Below are 12,750 nucleotides of genomic sequence, written 5' to 3' on the forward strand. Positions count from 1 at the left end.
TCCTAAACAATCAAAGAGCAAGACACTGAAAACACTAAATAAAAAGCTCAAGTCTGGAAACAAATTAGGATGAATGAAGTTGTTGGGCATCTGTTTCTACAAGCCAGGACAATTTATGAATTCCATGGGCGATGTATAATGTGTCTCCCACACAAAAATACCTGCAGTTCTGTAGATTCTTGTCTAGGATTTCTTAAGTGAAGAGTCATCATTGAAATATGCTTGCCATGCTCAAAGGCCATAAAATGACATATACATTTACTACATATTTAAATCTTTACTTTTACTTTTAGATATCAAAACAACTAAGAGAAAACACATTTTCACTTTGAATCTTTAAAATTATTTATTTAGAAGGAGGATTGTGCAAATTTAGCCACCTAATACTCTTTTTAAAAAAATAAATGTCATGCCAATTGCTAAATAAATACACCTACTATGCTCCTCTACAAGGAAACGTTTCCATTTTCTTTCTGTATGGTGATTTTTTTTTTAATTTAAATTTTTGTAGCTGGGGTTTTGTTAAATCAACACGAACAACTTTCCACCATCTGTCCTTAACAATGTAAACTGATTGTCCCAATGAGCCATTTACTCATCTTTGTAGTCTAGTTTTATGTTTTATAGCAGTCCATAAAAGATGACATAGTGACGGCAAAATCAAAGCTGACCTTGTTTTTTTCTAAGTAAAGTTCGGTCTGGTCTAAAGTGCAGAAGTTGCTCCGTTTGCTGTGAGTCACGTTGGTTTTGGCAGACCACCAGTGACTATCAGTCTGACAGCGGCACAAAGATGTGACATTAGAAAACCCACATTAGGGTGAAATACAGGCGACGGATAGTAGTGATGAGTATCACTGGTGTTAAATACAGTGAAGAACACAAAAAAGTGTAGTGAGGTACCTTGACCACACATTCCTGCAGACATTATGGACTTGATGAAAATGAGCTGTATAAATTAACTGAAATCTGTAAGGCACCAAAACCGCCATCAAACATTTTAAGGACGCGTGCACAAGACAAGTTAGTCAGTGTGAAACCATTTGGTAATTAGTGTTAAACACAAAGATCAGCTGAGGCTAATGGGGTTAAAGTTTTACTGAGACACCAACATTTTCCCCCCTGGATTCCTGCTGCATGTATTAACTGTGCAATATAAACTCTCCTTACTTCGTCAAACTGCTGCTAAAACTGAAACAACTACGGGTAAAGACATTAATCTTTATGAAAATATTACCTTCATCATGCATTCTGAATATTCTTAACATGTTTTTGGGTGTAATAGTTATGCCCTACTGTTACGCCCAGCCTAGGGGTCACTGAGCGAAACACGAAGTGGCATCCTTCCGCTGGCCCCAAGCATCTACAACACACATTTTGTCCAATAATTTAGGTGTTTATTTACAATAATTGTGTGAACTGAAACAATGGTGACTGATAACTAAAGGCGACAGTAAACAAACCAAAAAACAACAAACAAAACGCCACTAATCTATTAACCAAAACTGACCTTCCAAAACAAAAAGTAAAAAGAACAACAAAGTCTTACCTCGCTGTCTTACTTAAACATGAGAAAAACAGTAAGCAAAAAGGTGGCTGCTCACTGTGATCACTCTACATACTCTAAATCACAGACTGTCACTAGACTCAAGTATGCTGATGTGTGCCTTAGTTGGAACAAGAAGGGCAGGATGATGCCACACCCTCTGACCCTCTGACCCTCTGACCCGGGGATGAGGTCACTACTCCGCCTTTATATGGTGGCCTTCCTGCTATCATCAGCCAATCTGGTGTTGACCCATCTTTCTGGTGTCCAATTGTGGCGGTGGTACGGTGCAGCCCTATTTGCATAGGTGATAAGCACATAAAAGGACACACGCAGCACAGGGAGCGACATAATCAACCGCAGTCGTAACACCCCCTTCCCCAAGAATTAAATACTCCCCTAAAGTATTTACTTCAACTAGGACCTGGATAGAGTGTCAGCCAACAAGTTATCACTACCCTTCCTATGGTGGATCTGCAAATTAAAATCCTGCAACAAAAGAGACCAACGCATAAGCCTCTGATTGGCATTCCTCGTCCTAGAGAGGAAAACTGAAGGATTATGGTCTGTAAACACCTGTACTGTCTGGGAGCTAGAACCTAAATAAACTTCAAAGTTCTGCAGGTCGAGCAGCAAGGCCAGTGCTTCCTTTTCTATGATACTGTAATGTACCTGGTGCTTGTTGAACTTTTTAGAAAAGTAGCAGATGGGATGGTCGTTTTCCTGGTCATCTTCCTGCAGGAGAACAGCGCCTGCACCCCACACGCTAGCATCCACTTCCAACTTAAAAGGACGTGCAAAATCCGGCGCAGCAAGGACAGGAGTGCTACATAACAGGGCTTTGGCTGACTCAAAAGCAGCTTGACAAGTGGGGTTCCACACAAAATTTCTCAACAGACTAACTAAGAGGAGCCACAACCTCAGAAAAAAATCTACAGAATCCTCGGTAATACCCACACATACCAAGGAAACGGTGAAACACTCATTTCGACTGAGGAACAGGAAATTCAACCACAGCCTGCACCTTGGCTGCCACCGGACGCACCTGGCCCTGACCCACCTGTTTCCCCAGAAAGTCACAGTTCCCTTTCCAAATTCACATTTTGCAAGGTTTAGAGTGAGAGATGCCTCACCTAAACGGCTAAATATCTCAAACAGTATCTTCAAATGATCTGACCATGTGGATGAATAAGCCACTACTTCATCCAGATATACTCCACAATTTTTCACTCCAGCCAGAACTGTGTGCATAAGGCACTGGAAAGTAGCGGCAGCATTTCTTAACCCAAACGGCATCACAGTATACTGGAGGAACGCATCAGGAGTCACAAAAGTGGATATTTCTGAAGCACTGGGTGTTAACGGAACCTGCCAGTAGCCTTTTAAAAGGTCCAATTTGGTCACAAACCTTGCAAAACCCACCCGATCTATACAATCCTCCATCCGTGGCAACGGATAGGAGTTTTGTGACTGTATTTAATTTTCGGTAATCATTACAAAAGCGAGGCGTGTTGTCTGGTTTCGGAACCAGCACATACGGAGAGCTCCATGCGCTGATGCTTGGGACAACTAAGCCATGTTCAACAAGATAACTCACCTCCTTATGCATTAGGGCCCGCTTTGTTGGATTAACCCTGTATGCATGCTGTTTGATCGGAGGATGACCCGGCACAGACGTCTGACGAGGATGATCCGAAAGCAGGAGTAAATTGTTCTCTATCAACTGAATAATGTCAGCTCTAGCTGACTCACACAAATACGACAAGAACTTCTCAAGGTTACTCAGCACCTCCGAATTTTGCAAACGAGCGACGGGCATTAAACCATTTTTTTCTTCCAAGCCGTCATCGCACACACTATATTGTGGAGGAGTGTCACATAGGACAGCCATGGGAGCGTCAGAAGGTGGCACAGGGGGACATACCCCTGGAAAAATATTGCTTCAACATGTTAATATGACACACATGAGTTTTCATCTTTCGATCAGGAGTCTTAATAACATAATCTGTGTCACTTATCTTGATATAGAGCACAACGCCAACTTGTATGCTTTCCAGAAAGGGAGAGAAAATGTGGCTGTGACAAGAGAGGAAATGCAGATTTTTTTAAGGGATCAGCCACGGGCCTAAGCCTCACAGCTGACCTGTCACCTGGAACATCCCGGACTCTGGGGGGCTACCTTGGACACTGATACCCAAGAGTTCGTTGTCGCATGTTCCCTCTGTGGCAACAAGACATCGAACCAACCCAGTTCTCGTCTCCTCCAGTCCTTGCCTGCTCCTAACAACCCTAGTCTCACATTACAGTAGACTTCTTCACAAGTCTGCCTCCCTCCCACAGTAATACCACAACTGTAACGATTGTTGATCGTTTTTCCAAGTCTTCCCATTTCATTGACCTGCCCAAGCGACCTACCGCCAAAGAAACAACTGACATCATGGTCAATCAGGAAATTCACAGCATTCCTGGGTTTCCAGGCTTCGATAGCCATTTCCGTGTGTAGGAATTTTCCCCTTTATAATTTCCAGTCACAATCTTCCAGCCCCTTTCCAACATCAGTGTGTTTCAGATTTTGTGTAAACATGCTTTATTGTAAATAAATGCTCTTGTAATATCAACCATCTGTCTGCTGTGTTATATCATCTGGCCCTTTGGCCCATTCCATGATATTTATTTTGTATCAAAGCAATGAACTGACATCCAAACTGTCCTCTTTTGTAAGAGTTACACAAGGAGCTTCTTGGCAAATTGTGCTGATAGTTTAAGGAATTTTTTAAAGTTATTTTTTTTGGCCCTTTGTTGGTTTTATTTGATAGGCACACTCAAGAGGCAGACAGAAAAGCAGGGAGAAGAATGGAGAAAAACTTGCAGTAAAGGGCCGTAAGTTGGAATCAAGTCAATGCTGCTGCGTACATGGGTCGCTCACTCAACCAGTTGACCTATCTGGGCACCCAGTTTAAGGAATTTTTATGCTCAAATATTGATCATTATGGTAAATAAAATTAAATAATTTGTGAAGGCTTTATTTAGACAATGTCTCATAGAGAAATACATGACATCTTAATAAAATTAACTGATGCCAACTGTAGGTTAAAGCTTTTTCATTCTAAATATTTTGACCTTTTTGGAAATTTTAAGTGCTGAAATGGTTTTCAGTTTAATTTCTCAATGGAAATTCCTTGTTGCTTTTATTTCTTGAGAAATGACGTGCATTTCAAACTCTCCCCTTTGATGTTGAACCCACAAACATTTACCCAGCGACAAAGGAAGTCCCACTTGGTTTCTTATAGAACATGTCACTGTACTCAAGAGCTCAGTTGTAGACTTTTTTTAAAGCTTCTGTTCAGCCCATGCTGCTCTATATGTGGGTCATTAGTTACCTTACTCTCTCAGAAAAATCATTGATTAACTCTGAGCCACACAGTCGAGTCAGACCTTTTCACTGTCACAGTCCTCAACCTGGTCTTTACTGCCTATTGCTACACGACCCGTTGCATCAGTGTCACTACATCATTTAAAGTTAAATGTCTCAGTGGGTTGAAAGTGCCAGCTAAGCAGTTCACCCTGATCAGGGCCTGTGGAGGTGAAACTGGGTGAGACAGATGGAATAGCGTAAGAGATAAAGACCGAGAAAGAATATTGATGTCATATATGGTTATGTAGGTTTATAGTGTCCAGGATGTATTATATGCTCAAGCTTCTGTTTTATTGTCTTAAACTGTGACAGAATCACACACATTACACACAGACTCGCAGAGTGATCCAGTGTGAACCAGTTTTTCTGAACTCTGAGATCTGCTGCAGCAGGCAGGGGGGAAAAAAAGCACAATTGCATTAACCTGATTTTGTGCACTAATACATCTCTGCAAGCAGCCAGTGGAAAGAACTCACTAAGAACAACCAAACGGGGAGGGAAAAGGGGATTTTGAACTGAATGAGGTTGAAAAAACAATAGAAGCATGAAACTGCACGTAATTGGGCTACCTTGGATCACAAAATTTATAGTCATTCTTAAAGATAGTTTAAAATCTCTTTGGACTAAATCTTAAAGTGAAATTTCAAAACTGTCCTTTTCACAGTGAAAGCCATCAGTTTGCTGCATTAAAGGTCAGATGAATGTACACCTGCACTTTACATCTTCAGCAAAAATGAATAATGATTGATAGACTTTAACTGAATAAGGAACAATTAAAACAAATCCCTTTGATTAATTTTTGCTGAGACTACAGTTTTGTTGAATACAGACATTCACATGTAAAACTGATCAGGACACCTCGGCTGATACACTCTCACCTGTAACCTTTGCGTGACCTCGGACCAAGTTCTTTAAATTGATCAACAAATGTTCAGTCCTGTTTTATTATCATTTAGACACGTACACTGTTTACCTTGTCTTGCATGTGTGTTTATCTGCTGTATAATTCATGTACAAATACACACTAACAAACACACCACCACACATTCCTCCAACTCCCACGCACAAATTTATATGGCCTACATCTGGCCTACATGGCCTACATCTGCAGCATGCAAAAGCCCAGTGAGTTCCAGAACGGATGGTTGAAAATCAGCAGGGTTCAACTTGGGGCCATGCTAGCTTGCTTCTCTGTTTACATGATCAGATATGATGGTAGCATATGTTGGACTTGTGGCATGTGTGACGTGTGAATGATTGTGGTTTTGGATTCATTTTTCTTCCTATTTCCTTTTCTTTCTTCCATAGAATTTTTTCAAAGTATTATTTTCTATTTATTTTGAAACATAAGGCTAAAAAATCATGTTTTCAGTATGGTTCTAGCAAAGCAGGTGTGACTGTGCATGAGAATTATTCTAACATGTTATTTTGATGAATTATACTCACACGCAAAAGAAATGCAAGTTTCTTTTACCTGATGAAAAATTAAATTTGGTTTCCCAAAACAAAAATGCATTTGGTACTTTGTGGTGCATGGTGTGTTCTTAACATTTTCTGTTGCGTTTTGTAAGGTTGATGTGAAAACCGAAAACGAATCGTCGCAATACACCAATGCATTGATGATGTGGACATGATTCATACTTTGCGCGTGCAATTGAATATGCACGATTTATCGACACCTTCAGTGGGTATAAATTTCATTCAAGATCATAGGCATTTCACTTGCTGTTTAACTATGCCACGCTTAAACCAAATTGAGAGGAACCAAGCCATCGGACGTCTGCAAGCTGGAGAGTCTGTCCGCTTCGGGGAAGGTCATCGGTGTTCTGTGTGGTGTTGTATCGACGCTGGAGACGGTAAATGGTGGTGATGTTGACATTAAAGTCACGGGCAATGTCTCGGACAGACTCTCCAGCTTGCAGACGTCCGATGGCTTGGTTCCTCTCAATTTGGTTTAAGCGTGGCCTTGCAGCAAGAAGATCCTCGATTCACAACCCGGCCTGGGCCTGGGATCTTTCTGCATGGAGTTTGCATGTTCTCCCTGTGCATGCCTGGGTTTTCTCTGGCTTCCTCCCACAGTCCAAAAATATGCTGAGGTTAATTGATTACTCTAAATTGCCTGTAGGTGTGAATGTGAGTGTGATTGTTTGTCTGTATATGTAGCCCTGTGACAGACTGGCGGCCTGTCCAGGGTGTCTCCTGCCTTCGCCAGAGTCAGCTGAGATAGACTCCAGCACCCCCCGCGACCCAAGTGAGGATAAAGCGGTGTATAGAGAATGGATGGATGGATGGATTAATCCTGTCTTTCTTCTGTTTCTTCATGTATTCCTTGCATGCTTCCTCGTATATTACCAGCAGTTACTGATGACCGGCAAAATAGCCTGAAAATGACAGCAGGAATGTGTATTAAGCATGTGAATCCTCATGCATGTGATTACACAAAACAATATATTGCAAAAAATCCCAAAAATGACAAATAAAGACACATTTGAAAAAATATTCCTCCATGCACTGCTAGTTGTCAAAAACAGCCCTGTGCATTCTGGGGTTTTTGGCAAATTCTAACAAAATTATTAATGTTAAAAAAATGATATTATTCAGCTTGTCTTCAAAAAATATGTATACTTCCTGTAATGTTACATTGAGTTGTTCTCTGTTAGAGTAAATGTCACCAGTGAGCTTTCCAGGGCAGTTTAGTACATCTACAGCTCTGACACCAAACCTCAATGGTGACAAACAAGTTGTCTACTCTCAAAATGAAAAACACCCACAGGTCATATTTACGTAGTTGAGGGGTACAGCAGTGACAAAAAATCAGTACATGGAAATTATTGGCTTCTTTGACATATTTGGATGATCCTCTTTGAAAGAGTACTTACAAATAAAGTTCATACACTTGAATAACACCACAAGGAAAATTAGCTTTTATAGTCATTAGTTCACCAAAAAAACTAAAAATGGTAATATTCTTCTGTAATAAAAGTGACTACATCCTTTCCCCTTCAGCAAAATAACATTTTTCTTTTCATTTTGAATTTTGTCTCTGTTGTCAGTTTGCTGACATTTTCACCACTCTTCCATGCAAACATTTCTTCAGTTGCAAGATGTTTGAGAATTTTCTTGCACATATTGCCCAAACTTCCCACAACATTTCAATGAGATTCAAATCTGGGCTCCAGGTAGCAAAGCAATCCCAAACCATAACATCGCCACCATCGTCTTTTATAGATAAACCTCATGTAAAGCACATTTTCATTTAAATGTACATTACAAAGTGAGTTGAATGTTTTCCTACATGACAAAATCTCAATAGTTATGTCATAAATCATCTTAATATCTTTCAAAACAGTATAAATAGCAGCGTAGCTACGAAACGCCACAGCAAACCATGACGACATGCCTCAACAACTCTACCAAGCAACCCTGGTGGCCATGTGACCTATCATCAGTCGACCATGTCGGATGGCCTCCTCTGTCATCTAGATGAATCTCATGTTTCATGGAGGTTTGCAGTCATTGGCCATGTCATGGTCAGTCCACGGCCAACCAACATCCTCTGTCCTTGAGATGAATTTCTGTAAAGTCTCTCTGTGTTCATCTCTCAGCACTTAAGAAGTTTCTACCTAAAGGTTTGTGACTTGAAATGTTCTCCTCTTTTCCTGTTTGTGTGCCTTTAGCAGCCTTCTGTTGCTGTTTACTGATCGCTTCCAGCCATATCTATTTAGTTGCTGCTGTTGATGCCTCCTGCTAGAAGTTTTCCACTAGTGGAGCAGTTGATTCTGGAGAAGTGGTCAGAAATTCAATGTTTTTATCATGCACACTAGTGAATCTGCTTAAGCAGTTTCGGTAGAGTACTTTACCGCCGTGTGTAGTACAGTGGGAAAACCCAGAGCCACCACAGCTTCACTAATCATGGCTGTTTACAGCACAACTTGGCAAAACTAACCAATCCCCCAGTGGAAAAACCCTATGGGCCTATAGCATTTGTTGTTACCCCTCAAGAGTAGCTGATCTCAAATGTGCTACACACCAACTTGCAACTAGTTGACAAATCATTGCATGTGTTTGCGTTCGAGACACCGCAAGCTAAAACCTTGCAAGGGTGGATGTGAGCCTGCAGACATCAGCCTGCAGAGTGATGCCGGTTGTTGTGCACAGTGCTCACTTAATTACTGTGTTTGTGATCCTGTGTGAGAGAGAGAGAGAGAGAGAGAGAAGTATGCTGGCAAACAGAAGCCTTTCCCATGTCTGGTTTTAAACAAGCATGGGGCAGAGAGGATTTACAGGAATTGGAGGAGAGGTGAAGAAACAACTGCTCGGCAAGAAGTGACTGCCAAGGAAATGACGAAGATGTGTTTCATATACTTGAGTGTGTGTGTGTGTGTGTGTGTGTGTGTGTGTGTGTGTGTGTGTGTGTGTGTGTGTGTGTGTGTGTGTGTGTGTGTGTGTGTGTGTGTGTGTGTGTGTGTGTGTGTGTGTGTGCGCGCGCGCATGCTCTGATGGGTTTGCTCATTCACTCTGAAGCACAGCTGCTTTCACTTACAGTGAAATGAACTAAATACACCCTCTTCAGATTACTTTATATAAAAGAATGTTTCTAGGAATTCAATTATATTTGAGCTGCACCAACAAGAATTTTGTGCAGCTTACGTCAAAGTTTTCTAACATGACAGCATTTTTTGTAAAATCATTGCAGTCGTTTTGTCATGGCGGTCTGAAAACAATTCCAGAATAAATAATAAGAGTCTGCTTTCCAGTAACAATTACCAACACATTTGTATGCTTCATTTTTGTATCCCTTTCTTTCAAACAAATCCCACATGTAATATACACCTAACTGAAATTTTCATTTGTCATCTTGGATAGAAATCTTCAGTTATTCAACACACTGAAGTGTAAGCAATTCATTTACTCATTCAGGCAGATGACCTTTACTGCTCTGAATTTCAAGCAGACAAAGCATGTATTCTTACGACTGCAGCTGCTAATAAAACATTGAGCAGAGAACTCAGAACATCTCAACGTGTCATCAAAATCACCAGCCATACTACGGGCATCACAAAGGGGGATTCTTCACCAAATAACGGGCAACTTCTAGTTTTTGTCATGGATTTTCTGGAAAACCTAAACCATGTGAAACTTCTACTGAGCTCACAGTAGCTTGCAAAATCCAGTACCTCTACTCCAATTATTTTTTATGTTATGCATTTTTAAAGTTCAGTCATCAAAGCCAAATTTCCTTATTTTTACAGCCACATTTTTCATATCTAGACAATATTTGGTTTTAAGTTTAAAAAAATGAAAGAAACAAATTTTGATAAATATAGCTTTGGAGCTGGAAACCATGTTATTTAAAATATTTCGACTTTGTATTCATGTGTGGTTATCTGAACCACGTTGACTGATTTTTTTGTATATATCTGTGTGATATCTGTTGTCCTTTCTTTTCATTGGATTCAAGAACTTTGCAAGTTAGAGTTTGTCATGGCTCAGTTCGCTGCATATTATCATTCCATTTTTTAATGTATCTGTATTTATCTCCGGGCATTAACTTTCTATACATATATTTTTCAAACTCAAACTGAATGTCTATCCTCATCAACTGGTAGCATTAGAAAATAATAAAACAAGCCTGGACTAGTTCCATGTGAACAGGTTTAAGCAGAGTTTTTTCAACATGGATTGCAACATGCCCATAAGTATATAAAAGAGTTGAGCAATCTGATGTGATATCAAAATCACAGAATCCTGTTCTACTGGAAAACATCCAGAAAAAGCAAACTGTCAAAATACATCAACGGAAAATTTGATCTTTTGAGTTTGACTGAGTTGGGAAGGGGCTGCTCAGCGGCGTAGTGGTTAGCACTTTCACCTTGCAGTAAGAAGATCGCTGGTTCGAATCCTGGGGTGGACGTGGGATCTTTCTGCATGGAGTTTGCATGTTCTCCCTGTGCATGCATGGATTTTCTACCACAGTCCAAAAAACATGCTGAGGTTAATTGGTTACTCTAAATTGCCCGTTGGTGTGAATGCGAGTGTGATTGTTCATCTATGTATGTAGCCCTGCGACAGACTGGCGACCTGTCCAGGGTGTCCCCTGCCTTCGCCCGAGTCAGCTGAGATAGACTCCAGCACCCCCTGCGACCCAAGTGAGGATAAAGCGGTGTATAGAGGATGAATGAGTTGGGATAAGTTACAAACTTTACCTCGAGCAGGTGAAAAGTCAAAAATTCATAACTGAAAAAAAAATTGAAAGTATAATTCTAAGATTTTCCCATGAGCTTAATAGAAGCTTTTACATTAATTATGCTGAGAAAAGCCATTAGATGAACTGGAAAAAGAATTCAGTTAAAAAAGAAAGAAAGAAAGAAAGAAAATGTCCTGAGACAGCTACAATACTTCATTCGGCAGAGCATGCATGTCTGCCTGCATGTATACATATATCTGTATTTCTTTTTAAATATGCATATCAGTGCGTCTGTGTGGCTGTGTGTTTACCCATTGATCCAGTCTGTGTGTCAGACTGGACACAATCTCAAATTGATTTCCTTCATCCTATTTCTTGTGCAAGAGCATTAAGCCTGCTTGTTGACCCCAGAATGTCCCTCATTGTTATCTCCTGGCCTGATATCTGTAACTTTTTGACTTTAAGAAAATGATGTACTCCTTTTTATTGAACAGATCCCGGATAGCATCTGTTACTGATCCATTCAAAGGGCTGAAAACTGACGCATTTGTCACTCTGGTGACGCACAGAGAAGACTTTAGAAAGTTCTAGCCATACAAGTGGAGATATTTGGAAATTAGATTCTCAGCTTACAAACAGGATTACTGATTCAGCAGTGCAGTGTGTACACATTCTTTAAATCCACTAAGAAGCCAGGTATGGTAGAGCTGGCTGTCCTCTAATCTGAGGGTTGGCGGTTTGATCCACTGTTATAATAAACAGGAAACTATTTTATTCTATGGAGGATTAATGCAGGGATAGTGTCAACACTGGAAACTGATCATTAATAAACTGTCAATACTGCAATCAGAGTTTGCTTTCTGATGAAATCTTCTGAGATTTATCCTTAAAGGGTGGAGACTGTTCAGAAAACAAAACCTCAAATGATAGATGCAGGGAGTGAGATTACAGAGTTTGTGTCCGAGCCACTTCAAACCTTTAATGTAAAGAACTAATTACATTAGCAGGATGACTAGTTCATCTGCAGCTGAAGCAACAAGTCATTTATTATCACAAATTACTGCTGTAGTACGACCCCAGAGACTGTTATATCTAATGACAGCCTTGTTCCAAATATGTGTTCACTGCAGAGCACAACCATTCCTGCATGTGTACTACAAACATCCCTGTTTAAGTGGCCAAAAACTGTTAAGTCTGTTCCTCTTTTACGGTGCTCAAAGGAAACCAGACATGTGGGAGAGTGTGAGAGTTATGAATGGAGGAAGTAAAAACGTGAATTAAACATCCAGCATTCAAAGTAGTTGACAGCCCAGAAACACTTTGATGAATCTGTACAAAAAAGGTCCGGAAACAACCAAGACACGTGCGATATTATTTTTTAGAATAAAACTATAAGCTGCGTAAGTTGCTATGGATTCAAAGTGTTTATGCTAAGCTAATTGCTTATTGCTGCCAGCTTCATATTTCTCAATTCAGACTATAATTACCTTTTAATTCCTCTATACTATTATTATTATTATTATCAGATCAGTGTATCTTTTAATAACTAAAAGCATGTTACTTTAAGTATCAAAATTAAACATGCTAAAATTAATGAAAGGCCTC

The sequence above is a fragment of the Acanthochromis polyacanthus genome, chromosome 12, assembly GCF_021347895.1.
Source record: "Acanthochromis polyacanthus isolate Apoly-LR-REF ecotype Palm Island chromosome 12, KAUST_Apoly_ChrSc, whole genome shotgun sequence".
Taxonomy (NCBI): domain Eukaryota; kingdom Metazoa; phylum Chordata; class Actinopteri; family Pomacentridae; genus Acanthochromis; species Acanthochromis polyacanthus.